The following is a 13253-nucleotide window of genomic DNA, read 5'->3' as shown; positions in this document are numbered from 1 at the left end:
CGTAGAAATGTAGGCTCAGTGTGTGGATTTTTAAAAAGGAGCCAAGTGGGGATGTTTATGTGAAATTTACCATTGTAATAAATTTTGTGTGGGTCAACAAAACTCATAAGGGGTGAACTTAGTCAATTTGTGACCTCAGCCCTTACGGCCAGCATTCCAGAGGGATCCAGTTACCTGTGTGACCCTGGACAAGTTATATCACCTCTTTGGGCCTGGGTCCTTCACCTATCAAATGAGAGTAATAAATAACACTATTGGAACAAGGAGGTATGTGAACTGGGAAAGCACAGTTCCTCATTCAGGGACTGGTGACCACCTAGTTCTACTCTATACCTGCCACAATCTCCTCCCAGACTGGAATGTCTTCTAGAACCTTCCTCCTCCGTCTTCCATGCAGGAGGCAGAATCTGGGCTCCCAAGTGTCCTTGGAAATGCTGAGGGCTTGACTCTGCCGATGCCTGACCTGGCTGCTAGGCAGCTAGGAGGTACCACACACCTGTGCCCTCTCCCCAACATTTAACCGATTAGCCCTGGCAAGGGCAACAGCTCCTAAATGTCTCGTCTAGAAAACATAGGACTTTCACAAAAATCCTGACGGCGGACAGGTCCCTAGCCTGGTCCTTCAGTGTCCCCTTTCCCCAGCTAGGGTGTGTGCGTGTGTGAAGGGGGGGGGCTCTTTGGAGTCTGTCCCCAGACCTGCTTCCCCCAGTCTTGCTCTTCAAGTTTCTGAGCAGCGGCCCCTGCAGCACACAGGGTCAGGGTCAGGGTCAGGGTCAGGGTCAGGGTCAGGGTCAGGGCTAAATTCCCAGGGGTGAGGTTTTGTTGACTTAAGGATCAAACAGGGCCCAGGGGAGAGGAAGGGTGAATCGCAGGCAGTGCCCAGCCCATGGGTCTTCATCCAAATCGATTGGGAAAAGGGGCCCAATAGCAGTGGTTTTTATATTAGAAAATATGTGAAATTAAAAGCAAGGCAGAAAGAGAGAAATGGGGAGGGGGAGAGGCCGTCCTGGTGTGAGGGGGGAGGGCGGAACAGCGGCACACAAGGGCCAAGCGAAGCCGCCTGGCTGAGCTCTCTCTCCCAACGAGATTCAATTAATTGATAACAAGAGGCATCAAATTAATTTCTGGAGGATGTGAGATCCTGATGAAGGGAAATCTCTTCGATGGGGATCCGGCGGGAGGGGTCGGCTAGCGCCCCTTTAATCAGGCTGCGCTGCCTAATTGGGGAGGAGGAGACTTGCGTGGGCCACGGGGTCACGCGCCCCGAGCCCCTTTCCAGATACGTCGCGGAGGCCGAGGGCTCCGGCCGCGGCGGGACAAAGGGGACGCGCGCCCAGACCTTCGCGACGGCGACGCCCGGGGCTGGGCCGCAGGAAGGGGCCGGGGAGGGGGCGAGTGGCTGCTCCGTCGCCAACTGTGCAGAAAGGAAAACCCAGGCCCCGAGAGGGGACGGACGTGCCTAAGGTCGCGGAGCGAATGGGGAAGTGGGTGCGGCGCCGACCGTGCCCCTCCCGGGTCACCCGAAGCCCAGACTCGCGCAGGGACCCCCAGCGCAGCGGGCAGCCGACGGCGCGGGGGACCCTGCGCGCGGCCAAGGGCAGAGGCCACGCAGTCCCGCCGCCCCTCTTCCAGCGGCCCCGCGCCCCCCCCCCCCCCCCGGCAGGGTCGTCCGTGGCATTTTCTCACGGCCTCTGTGGGTTCAGGTGTCAGGATCCAGGAGCCTCGCGCCCGTCGCCGCTGCGCTCGCGGAGGCGCAGGGAACCGGGGCGGGCCAGCAGCCCGCAGCGAGCGCTCAGCTCGGGGAGAACCGCCGCCCCGGCTCTCGGGGGAACCCGGAGGCTTCCGAAAGGAGGGGTTCTCCGGTGCCGCCGACTCCGCACCCTCAACACCTCCCGCCGACCTTCCGACGCTCCTCTAGAGACGCGCAAGCCTCCGGGAGCTACGGGGGTCTCTCCGCTCAGGGCTTTGCTCCCCGACCGGTCACGGCCGCCGCCACTCCCTCCGTCCCCTGCAAACCCCCACATTCCCATCTCCCAAAATTTCTGCCCAGCCGCAAGTGCCCTTTCCTTCCAGGGTGCAGACGTACATCTGCCTGAGGAACCCTTGAAGAAATATACCGGTCCCTCTTCTGGACCAACTTCTTTTAGGGATGGGTCTCCTGGAAGTGTGGGCTTCGCTGGGGAACCTCCCGGTCAAGGAAACAAGAACAGAGACCTCCCCCTCACCCGCCCACGCGCCCGTGTTCCCTCCCACAGCCCAGCCCTCCAGAGGGCCCCCAGGGGCAGCGCGGGCGTCCTGTCCCGGCTGGGGAGGGTCCGCACCAGAGCCCGACTCCAGTGGCGCACTGGGGCACCTGCTCCATCTCTAATTTCTCCAAGTTTTAGCCAGCCACCCCGTGGTAAAGCTCTTCGCCCAAAGCTCACAGGGCCACTGCGCACACTAAGCTCCACAATGTTTGTGGAATGAAGAGGAGACCCTGTCCCATTCCCTGCGCCACCCTGAGGTCCAGAGGCCATCACTTGTCTCTCCTTCACTGTGGTGGGAATTCTGGGTAAGTTCTTCCTGCCCACCCTGCATACCTTGGACAAATGCCAGAGTCACTATTCCACACACCCCACTTTGTTAAATGTCTGAGGAAAACCCACCATCTCGGGCCCCCACCCACCTGCCTTTGCACGGTAGCCCAGGTGCCATAAGAAACTACAAGAGGGAGAGACAGTATTTACCCCTGTCCTGCAGGACCAATGGTCCCACTCACCCTCAGGTCCCGCTCGGAGGCTCCAGTTGGGCAGAGGGTGGGGCCCCCAGGGAGGTTGGCAGAGCTGCTGAGATTGGGAGCACAGGTCGAATGAATATGGCCAGGGCTAGGGAGAGGAAAGATGCAAGGCTGCACTGGAGGGAGGGACAGCCCAGCAAAGGCAAAGACCCCCCCCCCCGAAAGTTAGGAGGGAGTCCTGGGACAGGAATCAAGGGAAGGGAGGGCGTCCTGGGGCTCAGGCCAGGATGGCTTCCTAGAGGCACTGGAAGCTTTGACTCCGTGGCCCAGCTCCTGCGGCCCTTTCCAAATGTGCACCTATTGTGCTAAGGGCTCTTGACGTCTAGCTCAAGTGTGCCCTGAGTCCAGGCTCCACATGGGGCCCCCTCAGGGCCACCCACTGCATCACCACTGCACAGCAAGCCACAAGGTTTGGAGTAGTTTCCAGCTCTGATCCCAGCATGGCGGGACTGGCAGTGGAAAGAGGTATGCATTTTCCTTTCCGAAGAGAATCCAGGAAGGCAATCCTGAAAGAGCCAGCAAGTTCAGGCTTAAGGGAAGTTTCTTTTTGCTCTTTTGAGATGATCCATCCAAAGGCAGGTACCAAACTGATCTGAGACTGGCTGCCAGACTTGTATTCCATGAGGTTGTGACGCTAGGGTTTCAAACCAGAGTAGTCTCTCTTTTTGGAGAGGTGGTGCTGCCAGCCAGCCATTTTCTCTCCTCTGTGTTCTGGGGAACTATCCCTCCCACTTTTATTTTTCTCCACAAACACCTTAGGCCTGGGAGAGAGGGGACAACTGCACATTCCAGGGTCATGGCCAGAGGGGTGGCCTATATCTGAGCTTGTGAAGGGAGGGGGAAGGGGTCCTCCCCTTCCCTTTCTCCCTCCCCCGCCAGCAAAGTCTCAAGCCCCACTGTTGCACTGGGAGTTAGGAGTGCCACGTTTTAGTCCCTGCTCTAACACTGACTAGCTGTGCACCCTCAGTCAAGTTGCTTCTCTCGGGGCTACATCTTCACACACCATAAAATGGAGTATTCAGTCCATCATGTGGCCTTGGCAGTGCTGGGACTCTAATAATAAAAGCTACCTCTTGGTCAGCACTACCATGTGCCAGGCACTGTGCTAGGTACTTTACATCTGCTCTCCCATTCAACTCCCAAATGGGCTCTAAATGGGTATTATTGACCTACTTTACATGTAAGAAGACTGAGGTTCCAAGAGCTTAATTAAGTTCCCCAGAGTCCCATCACTACCAGCAAGTTCCAAAGCCTTTTCCATTCTGACCCATGTTCTGCCTTGGGGAGGCCCGAGTTCCTGGCCCTGGGTTCCAGAGTTCTGGAACCTAGCGAGAGTAAGGCATTTCAGCCAAAGGAGCCTCGGAATCCTATTACAAATGTTACCTGCCCTGCCTTGGTCTGGGAAGCTCCGAGAGTTAGTTGTAAGATCATGAAGGGGAACTATGCCAAGCTCCTTGGGTAAAGAAATGCTTATTTTGCAGTTTGGACTATTAGAAAAGTAAAGACATTGTGCCTGCGTGGGATAAAGAGTGGAGGGGCCTGCATTTAGGCTGGAGAGAGAAAAACCACCAAGGCAGTGGGGCTTTGATGAGTTAGGATGTAGGTAAGGAGAGTGCAGCTCCAGGTATGGCAGAGCAGGGAAGCCTTCTTGGGGAGATGACCCCTTCCTCCCCTTGCACCTCACACCTCTCTTCTAAAACAGACACCCTGCCTTGGCTTGGTTGGCTCGGTGGTTCAGTGGTTAGAGTGTCGGTCCATACACCAAAGGGTCGCAGGTTTGAATTCTGGTCAAGGACACATGCCTGGGTTGCAGGTGCGATCCCCAGCCCCGGGTGGGAGGGGTGCAGGAAACAACCAATCAATGTGTCTCTCTAACATCATGTTTCTTTCTCTCTCTCTCTCCCGCCCCTCCACTCTCTCTAAAAAATCAATGGGGAAAAAAAATATCCTCAGGTGAGGATTAATCATAAATAAATAAATACACAAGACAGGCACCCTGCTCCCACCTTCCTCTCCCTATGTGATATCTTATGTGTCTCTCCTACCCTGACAATGCGAGGTCCAGAGAGCAGACCCTAGCCTTCACTGCTTGGGCACTCTAGTGCCCAGCCTGGTACTTGCCCAAACAGAGTAGGGGCTCAGCAAACATTTGGGGAATCACTGGATCAAAGGAAGCCCCCCCAAGTCCCCCTGCTTTTCTCCCCCACTAAGGAAGAGGTATGTTTGGAGTAGGAGCCCAGCAGGATATGCACATTCCTGGCAAGAAGGGACCTACCTGCCAGCAGCCAGAAAGGAAGTTTCTGGCCAGAGGCGGAGGAAAGGGGGTGGGGGTGTCCAGGTGTAAGAAAGGCACCTACACAGAAAAAAAAAATACAGCGGCAGGTCCTTCTGTAAGTTGGGCCCAACCTGCCCTGCCCGGGCATTCCCCAGCATTGCTGTCAGGCCTTTCTCTCCCTAGGGCTCAGGGGTTCCCCAACTCCATAACTCCTGGGAAGCCTGCCCAGGACTGGGAGGACAGAAAACCCCACCCAGGGGCCCAGCCCTCAGTGCCAGGAGAGAAGGCTCCCATGGTCTCCCACAACTTAGGACCAAGGCTGGGGCCAGGGCAAAGTAGTGATCTAGTGATTGAAGGGTCCAGAAGGAATGATTCAGATCTTGGTGGGGTCCTTGGTATGCATGGGGGACAGGGCACCCACAGTACCACTTCCTCCCCATGCCACTTTGTCCCACTGACCAGAGTGGGAGTGATACCAGATGGGGAGCCCCCCACCAGGCACAGCCCTGCTTTTGGGAGACTTAAATCTACTGTGCGGTGCAGAGCAAGCTGTCCAGGTTGCTCACAGCAGTTCTCAGCCCTTCCTCCTGTCTGCCAGGTGACAAAGAGCCCCAGAGCCCCGGCAAGACAAAGTTTCTCAAGTTTAAAACAAACAAACAAACAAAAAAACACAAGCCTCCAAACTTCCCCTTCCCAGCAGTGGCCTGGGTTGGGCAGGGGTTGTCTGAGGCAAGTGACTCTCCTTCCCCAACCTGGGCAGGGACGGCCCTGCCTTCTGCCCTTTGGGGCCCCTACACCCGCACAACGGCTCAATAGGACCGTGAGGGGCTTGAAATGCCCACCATCCACAGGGTTCAGTCCCCACTCTCCAAGGAAAGTGAGTTTCTGGGTTCCAATTCTCAGTGTGCTGGTTTCCATTACCAAGTTCCATGGGACTGGTTAGACCCTCGGGAGGCTGCAGGCCGCATAGAGCACCCCACTGCTGCTGCTTTCGGTGTGGGAGCAGCGGGCACCCGGCCCAGCCTCAGGCCCCAACCTCGGTTGCCCCTCAAGCTTCACTCCCACGGCCCTCAATCCCAGACCCAACACAGCTCACTGTGGGACAGTCCAGGCAGGGGCTTTAAAACGTGTGAAGATGCTGAAGTCCAAGTAAAAACCCGCATTGGCCAAAATGCTCCTGGGCTTTTTTAGGAATCATGGGGAGGCCAGTTTCAGACTCCAGCTTGCTCAGCCGTCCCCCACCCCCAAGTCCAGCTCCAGGCTCCGAGGTCAACCAGCGGGGAGACCCGGGGCTGGGGTGCCAGACGCGCGGTGATCTCCAGACGCCCTAAAGCCCAGGCGCCGAGCGAGGGAGGAAATCGGCCAAGCCGGGGTTGGAGAGACGAAGGTGCGGGGGCCGGGCCAGGTGCTCCCCGAGCTCGGGCGCTCCTCCGCGATCCCCTACCCTCTTCTCCCAACCCAGAGCGTCCGAGTGGGGTGCCTGAGTGTTCACGAGGTCGCCCCAGTTGGAGAGAAGGAATCTGCAACCCTCAGGGCCGCAGCCTCAGAATCCGCGTCCCACGAAATCACACGGTCCTTCGCCGGGGAGGCCGGGACCCCATGTCGCTCAGGGCGCCCCACCTTCTAACGTAACAGGCTCTGCCGGGGCTCAGTCCAAGTTAGTTTGTTTGGTGTGAAAGGGGAGCCCCAGGCTGGAGCGGGGCTGACTGCGGGTCAGAGAGAGGTGCCTGTGGGGGGCTGTCCGAAGGAGACACTACAGTCCTCAGCCCGGATGGAGGTCCCGCTGGTCACTCCGGGGCACTTTCCCGGTGGCCTCCGAGCCCTGCCGCCCCCACACGCGGTGAGGCAGGGGCTCTCCTCGGATGGGGTGAATAAAGGTATCGGCCTGATCGGTCCCCGGCTCCACAAAGAGCGCACAAAATCACAGGGGTGGGTTCCAAGGGCTCTCAAGTCCCCCAGAAGTTTTCCCCTCTGTCTCCGAGCTGACGGAGGAACGGGGGGGAGGAAAGAGACTGGCCCCGCAACCTCCCAGGCGCGACCCCAGCAAAACGAGTCCCGCTCCGCACCCGAGGCGACGCGGCCGTTAGGACCGCAGCCCCCCATCTGCCTCGGCCAGTCGTGGGGAGTCCTGGGCAGACTGGGGCTGGGGAAACTCACTTCCCCACTTCCCTCCCCAGCTCAGGAAAGTCGGGGCCGGGAAGTATTCTTTGTCTGACTCGGGGCGGGCGGGGGTGTCGCGCCCCCTTACACCCCATTCCCAGCGGTCAGGCCGGGAGGGGGCGGAGCCCGGATTCTTGGGGAAGGGCGGGCCTCGGTAGCCCTTTCCAGCACCCCCTCCGGCCGACCTCCGGCTGCCCCCCCCCCCCGCCGCCGCCGCCGCCGCCGCGCCGGAGCCCCCACCTGTTCCCAACGCGGCTTGGGGCCGCGAGGGCCCGGCCCCGGGCGGGGTGTCGCGGCTGCGCGGGGTCAGGGCGCAGCAGCCGGCCCTGGCTGGAACAAAGTGTGCCGGCCTGGGCCCGGCTCCTCCCGGCGCGGCTCCGGCGGGCAGTTTGCAAACACAAAGTGAGCCAGGGAGCGGGCGAGAGAGTGCGCGAGCTCGGGAGTTGGTCTGGTCGCCGGCCCAGCCCCCACCCCTCGTCCCCAGGCTCAGCCCGCCACCTACCTGTCCGGCCCGGCCGCTCCGTGCGGGCTCCGGCCCGTCAGCCCGCGCGGGGCATGGGGCTCGCTCGGGTCGCAGCCCGGGCCCGCCGCCGCCCGCTGGGGCTGCCCCTCCGCGCCGCCCAGCGCCGCGCAGCTCCGGAGCGTCCTCCCTCCGCGCCGCGCCGCGCCTGCCGCCGCGCGCCCTAGCCCCGCCGGGGCATCGCACTTTGTGGGCAGCTCGGCTGGCTCCGGCCGTGCTCCTCCTTCCCGGTCTTCCCGCGACGCTGGTTCGCTCGCTCCGGCTCCGGGGCTCCCGGACCCCGGCGTCCCCGCCCCCGGCCCAGCCCTGGTTCCGGCCCGGGCTCCTCCCCGCCGCGCCGCCGCCGCCTGCGCCGCGCCCTCCTCGCAGGATGGGGGCTCCGTCCGGGCCGCCGGTCGCACTGTCCGGTCCGCAGGGGCGACCGGCTCCGGACTCCGAGGGGCTGCGACTGAGCCCGGGCTGCGAGTGGCTGCGAGCGGGCGGTGCGCAGGCGGGGCGGGCGGAGGCGGGGAGGCGGGTGGAGGGGGAAGGAGGGAGCGCGCCGAGAGCCTGGGCGGAGGGAGGGAGCGAGCGAGCTAGCGGCGGAGGGAGGGAGGGGAGACCAACTTCTAGCGCTACCATAATTCGCCTAAAGCAGGTGCAGCAACTTTCACCAGGCTAGGCTGCGGGCCGGGAGCGAGAGAAGACCACGTGGACCAAACTTTAGGGGAAGAAAAGTGGGCACACCGGGAAAAGACGTGGGACTGCGGATCTGAAAAAGGGGGGAGGTGGAGAGACCCCAGGAATTCACCCTGGCCTCTTGAATGCTATGACGTGCTTGGCAAACCCCAGCCCTTCTCTGGAGCCTGGAGGCACGGCCAAGCCCTGCTCCCACATGGTTCGCTGGCTCCCGGCGGGCTGCGCTCGACGCGGGGAGTGGCCGGGGCCCCGGAGCCGGCGCCGGGTCCGTGCCCTTCCTCGCCTCGCTCCTGTTCTCCATTGCGCGCGGTTGGGGGTGGGGTTTCGAGCCGGGGTGTGGGGGGTTATGAGGAGGCTTCTTCAGGGCTTTGTGCACGGTCACCCCCGGCGATCGCTGCCTCCGTCTCCGGAAGGGGAATTTCCCTTGAAGTGCTCTGCGAACCGGCGAAGAAGGGGCCCAAAGCCGGATCCACGCGGCCTAGAGAAGTGCAAAGTAGAGTCAGTTAGACTGTAAACAGAACTCAACGTCATTTGCCCCGAGAACGGAGGGGATTGTGGTGGCGGCAGTGGTGTGTGTTTGGGTTGGGAGGGGGAAGTCCGGGTGAGGAAAGGCCCAGGATCCCAGGGGGCGGGCTGTGCTGGTAACAGATGCCCCACTTAGTGACCCGTGCCACCCTCCGCCACCCAAACACCTCCCATCCGGCGCTGTGTGTTGGGGCGGGGAGAGCTGGGGGAGGCCTCAGGGATCCCAGAGGAGTGCCCGGGACCAAGGGGGGACCCCACTGTGGGGTGGGGGCAAGAAGGCAGTGGCTCTTGAAGGCTGTCCTGGCCCAGATCACCGGAGCCCGGCGGGGGACGGGCAGGCACTTGTTGCTCCTGTGGAATGTGAGCTGGGGGGGGGGGGCTTCAGGGATTGGTGCTCAGGGTGTGTCAGTGCTATGGCCTGGGGAGAGGATTCCTTGTTCCAGAAGGCCTTTCCAATGGGGCTTGGAAGGAAAGGGTCTTGGGAGAGGAGGCTCCCTCTTGGGTTGTTCTCCATCACTTACTCCATTTCTTTTCTGTGGGTGCAAATAGCCAGAAGTAGTTGTAACGGTGATACCTGTCCAGGTCCAGATTCTATGTATTTGCCCTCTTGGGTGGGTGTCACAGGCATACTTAGGTCCTGCTGGAACCTTTCAGATATCTATATGTGAAACTGTTGGGGGAAGGACCCTAAGTACCATTTATTTGGATACTATTATTGGAAAATGTCCTTTCCATCACTTATTCCATCTCTTTTCTGTGGGTGCAAATAGCCAGAAGTAGTTGTAATGTTGGTGATACCTGCCCAGGTCCAGATTCTATGTATTTGCGATAGCAGTAGCAGTAAGAACAAAATAGCAGCTAACTTTGGAGTCGTAGCACCTGCCAGGCCGAGGACTCGTTTCATCCGCACAATAACCCTAGGATGTAGATAGTACTATTATCTGCATTTACAAAGGTGGAAACTGAAAGATGAAATCACTTTCCCAGGCTTACACAGCTGGTAAGTGATGAAGCAGGATTCTAACCAGAGCCACATCAGTGGGGACAGGGAAGAGCTCACAGAGATCTCTAACGCCCTACAGGGGGAGGGCTGTGCTGGGCTCCCCGAGGAGTACAGTTTGGGGGAAGGAAGCCCTCAGTCATGTAATCAGATTTATCTTCTATGGAGAACCAGCCCCGGTGGGAGTCAGGTTGTGGGGCCAGGCCTGGGCCAGGCCTGGAGTTGGCAGGCCCTTGTGTAAACCCAGCTGGACTATCACCTCTCCCCGCCCTTCCTGCAGAGGCTTGAGGTGGGTGGGTTTCTGCAGGGGAGATAGAGTGAGGTGACCTCCAGTGGGCTTCTCCAGCTCTTTTCTGGCTCTTTTCTTTTCCATCACCTTCCTGCAGCAGCCCTCCTTACCTCACATGTGGGCCTACTTGCCCAAAGGGATTTCCTGGGAATGCTTTGGCTCTCATTTCCTTTACTCCTCACCTCCAGGCCAGCTCACTTCCCAGCACCCTGTGAGTCACGGTGGGGGTGGGGGGAGCCCAAGGGCTGCAAAAGACCCTATCTTGTCTTCACCTAAAGGGCATTTTCGTAAGAAAACAAGGCCTCACCAAAGAAAGGCACAGAGCAAACACCCCCAAATCAAAGCAGCCAGTCCAAAGGTCTTTCTTCTGGAGCAGGAGCTCTGTCTGAAGCTTCAAAAGAATAGCCCTCGGTTCCCCAGGCAGAGGGACGGGAACTGTCAGGAGGTTCCCTTTCTGTTCTTGTTCCTTCAAAGGGCCCAGGGTCAGGGGCTTTGGCTGTGGCAGCAACCAGGACCCTACTAGGAGGCCATGGTTAAGAGCACAGGGGCTAGGGTGAGGTATCCTGGGTTTGAACTTCAGCCTCCGTGACTTTCCAGCTGTGTGACTTGGACAAGTTACATGATATCTGAGCCTCAGTTTCTTCATCTACAAAAATTAGGAGGGTGTGTCCCAGGGTGGTTGGAAGATAGCCTGAAAAAGTATGCGCAAAGTCTGGCTCCTTGGCCTGTTCATCGAGTGCTTTCCATAAATTCACTTTCCCTTTCGTGAGCCCCAGTCTCCTCACCCAAAATGAGGAACAAAGACTCACAAAACTGCAAATTATGCATACAACTACAGTTTATACTTATTAAACGCCTGCTGTGTGCCGGGCACTTCATTCATGTGCTGTTCAGCGTGGTGGCTCTTCTCATCTTGTAGGTGAGGAACTTGAGGCTCAGAGAGGTCAAGCAACTAACCCCGGGTCACACAGCTAAGAGGTGGTGCAGCAAGGACTTGTTCCTGGTCTTCTTGCTCTGAAGCAGATGCCCTTTCCGAGGGTCAGCTGCCTCCCTGCGATGGGGATGAAGTGGGCTAATGGGCGAGCTTGTTCGGAGCACCAGGCCCGGCACTGGGCACTCGGGGCTATGTGTTCTGAAACATTAATCTCCTCATTCCCACAGTCCCTACACAGATATTTTGTTTCCATTCATCTGGCTGTTTGAATTTTACCTTTCCCCCAACCCTCAAAGCCTTTTTTTTTTTTTAATGTATCTTTATTGATTTCAGAGAGAGGAAAGGAGAGGGAGAGACAGAGACAGAAACATCAATGATGAGAGAGCCATTGATCGAGCCCACAACCCCAGGCATGTGCTCTGACCGGGAGTCGAACCCCGATCGCCTGGATCCTAGGTCAACGCTCAACCACTGAGCCACGTCTGGCCAGGCCCAAAGCCTTTTTTTAATTATTAAGGAATAAAACTTTATCAGTATAACACAGCAGCTCCACTCCTACGTATGTACCGACAGAAATGCATACATATATGTGTTCACCCAAAGACATACATTAGACTGTTCTTAGCAGCACTATGACCAATAGCCATCAACAGTGGAATTTTCTGAATAAATCATGGTATTCGCATACATGAGCTAGTACTTGGCAATGAGAATGAACGAACGATTACCACACACATCAACATGGAGAAATCTCAGAATGTTGAGCATAAAAGCCAGACACCTGAGAAAACACACAGTATGATTTCATTTATCTGAAATTCAAAAATCAGTCAAACTAATTGATGGCCTTACAACTCAGGAGAGTGGCTACTCTGGGTGGGGGAGTGACTGGGAGGGGCATGGGGGGTTTCCTGGGTGGCTGGGAATGTGGGTTTTTTAAAATTTGGTTACATGGGTGTGCGTACTTTGTGGAAATTAATTGAGCTGTATGTACACTTATGATTTGTGCATCTTTATGCATAAATACAAAAATAAAAGGCTTGAAAATGGTTGCTGATCTTGTTGAGGACCTTTCCTATCCCCCCCTCTCTTTCTCCACCCTTCCCTTCCAGAGGTAGCCAGTTTCCTGAAGTTGGTAGGTAGCCTTCCCAAGTAAGTTTTATGCTCTTATTTAGTATGGCTTGGCCATCTTGAAATTTTAAATGAAAGATATCATTCTGCTCCTTGCTTTTACTTTTTGTTGTTTTTTTTACTCAACTTCATGTTGCTGAGGTTAATTCAGGTTTGCTACATGTATCTCTAGGGCGTGAATTGAAGAGGCTTCTGGAGAGCCATGCATCACACAGTGTGCCCCGGTTTCTTTACCCGCCTCCCGGTGATGTTTGGCCATTGTGGTCACACTGCCATAGTGGGTTTCCTTGAGGGGGGAGGGCTTCAAGGGCTTTTCGTTTCACTCTCTATTGCCTAGTGTTCAGCCAAGTTGTCCCCCCTTTCCCCTGCGGTCCCCCTATTCTGGAATCTTCTGCCCTCCCCATATCTCCCAGCTGTTCCTCCCCAGCCTGCTTCCCAATCTTTCTGACTCAGAAAGACCCAGGGTCTGCGCAGGGGGAAGGTGGGGGAGGGGTAGAAAGGGGCAGCTTTTTCCTTTGCCACAAAGGCCCCTGTTCCCCAAGATAAATGACGATTTAGACAAAGAAATATTTCATTAAGGGTTGATATCTTAATGAACTGTGCCAGGAACCTTCAAGGCACTCTCCAGACTCCCCCTTTTTAAGGGGGGCCCTGACTCCTAGCGGGGAGGCTTATCAGCTTACCACATTGCCCTGAATAGAGGACCATGCAGTGCGGGGTGCTGGCCCAGGGGGCAGTGGAGGGGAGGGCACCAGCGGGGGGAGGTGTCCCCGTTGCCCTTCCGGGTGCCCCAGCCCTGTTTGCATGCCCCCCCCCCCATCCCTTTTAGGGACTCAGAGAGAGACCCAGCCCTTATCCTCAGGGTTGTGGGCACAGAACTCTGGGCTGATTGGTGGAAAATCAGTCATTAAGGATCAGGAAATGAACAATAACCTGACAAGCAGTGGACAGTTTTTCATTAATTA

The 13253-nt window shown here is 57.6% G+C and overlaps 1 protein-coding gene across 4 annotated transcripts in view; it reads right to left on the bottom strand.

Moving 5' to 3' along the window:
- FOXP4 (forkhead box P4) overlaps positions 1–8219 on the bottom strand; it is a 51398-nt gene extending 43179 nt beyond the window's left edge. For 2 of the 4 annotated variants that reach the window (XM_081140308.1, XM_081140307.1), the window contains exon 1: positions 7714–8218. The gene's annotated coding sequence lies outside the window, so the exon portion shown is untranslated. Of the gene's footprint in view, positions 1–7713 lie in introns of all 4 variants that reach the window. The other 2 variants (XM_081140306.1, XM_081140309.1) reach the window with 2 other exon arrangements.
- Between the last annotated feature and the right edge of the window lie 5034 nt (positions 8220–13253).

This window comes from Miniopterus schreibersii (genome assembly GCF_964146895.1).
Source record: "Miniopterus schreibersii genome assembly, chromosome: 6".
In the NCBI taxonomy this organism is placed as follows: Eukaryota; Metazoa; Chordata; class Mammalia; order Chiroptera; family Miniopteridae; genus Miniopterus; species Miniopterus schreibersii.
Note: the sequence above shows the minus strand (reverse complement) of the source record. Positions and strands in the feature narration are given on the sequence as shown.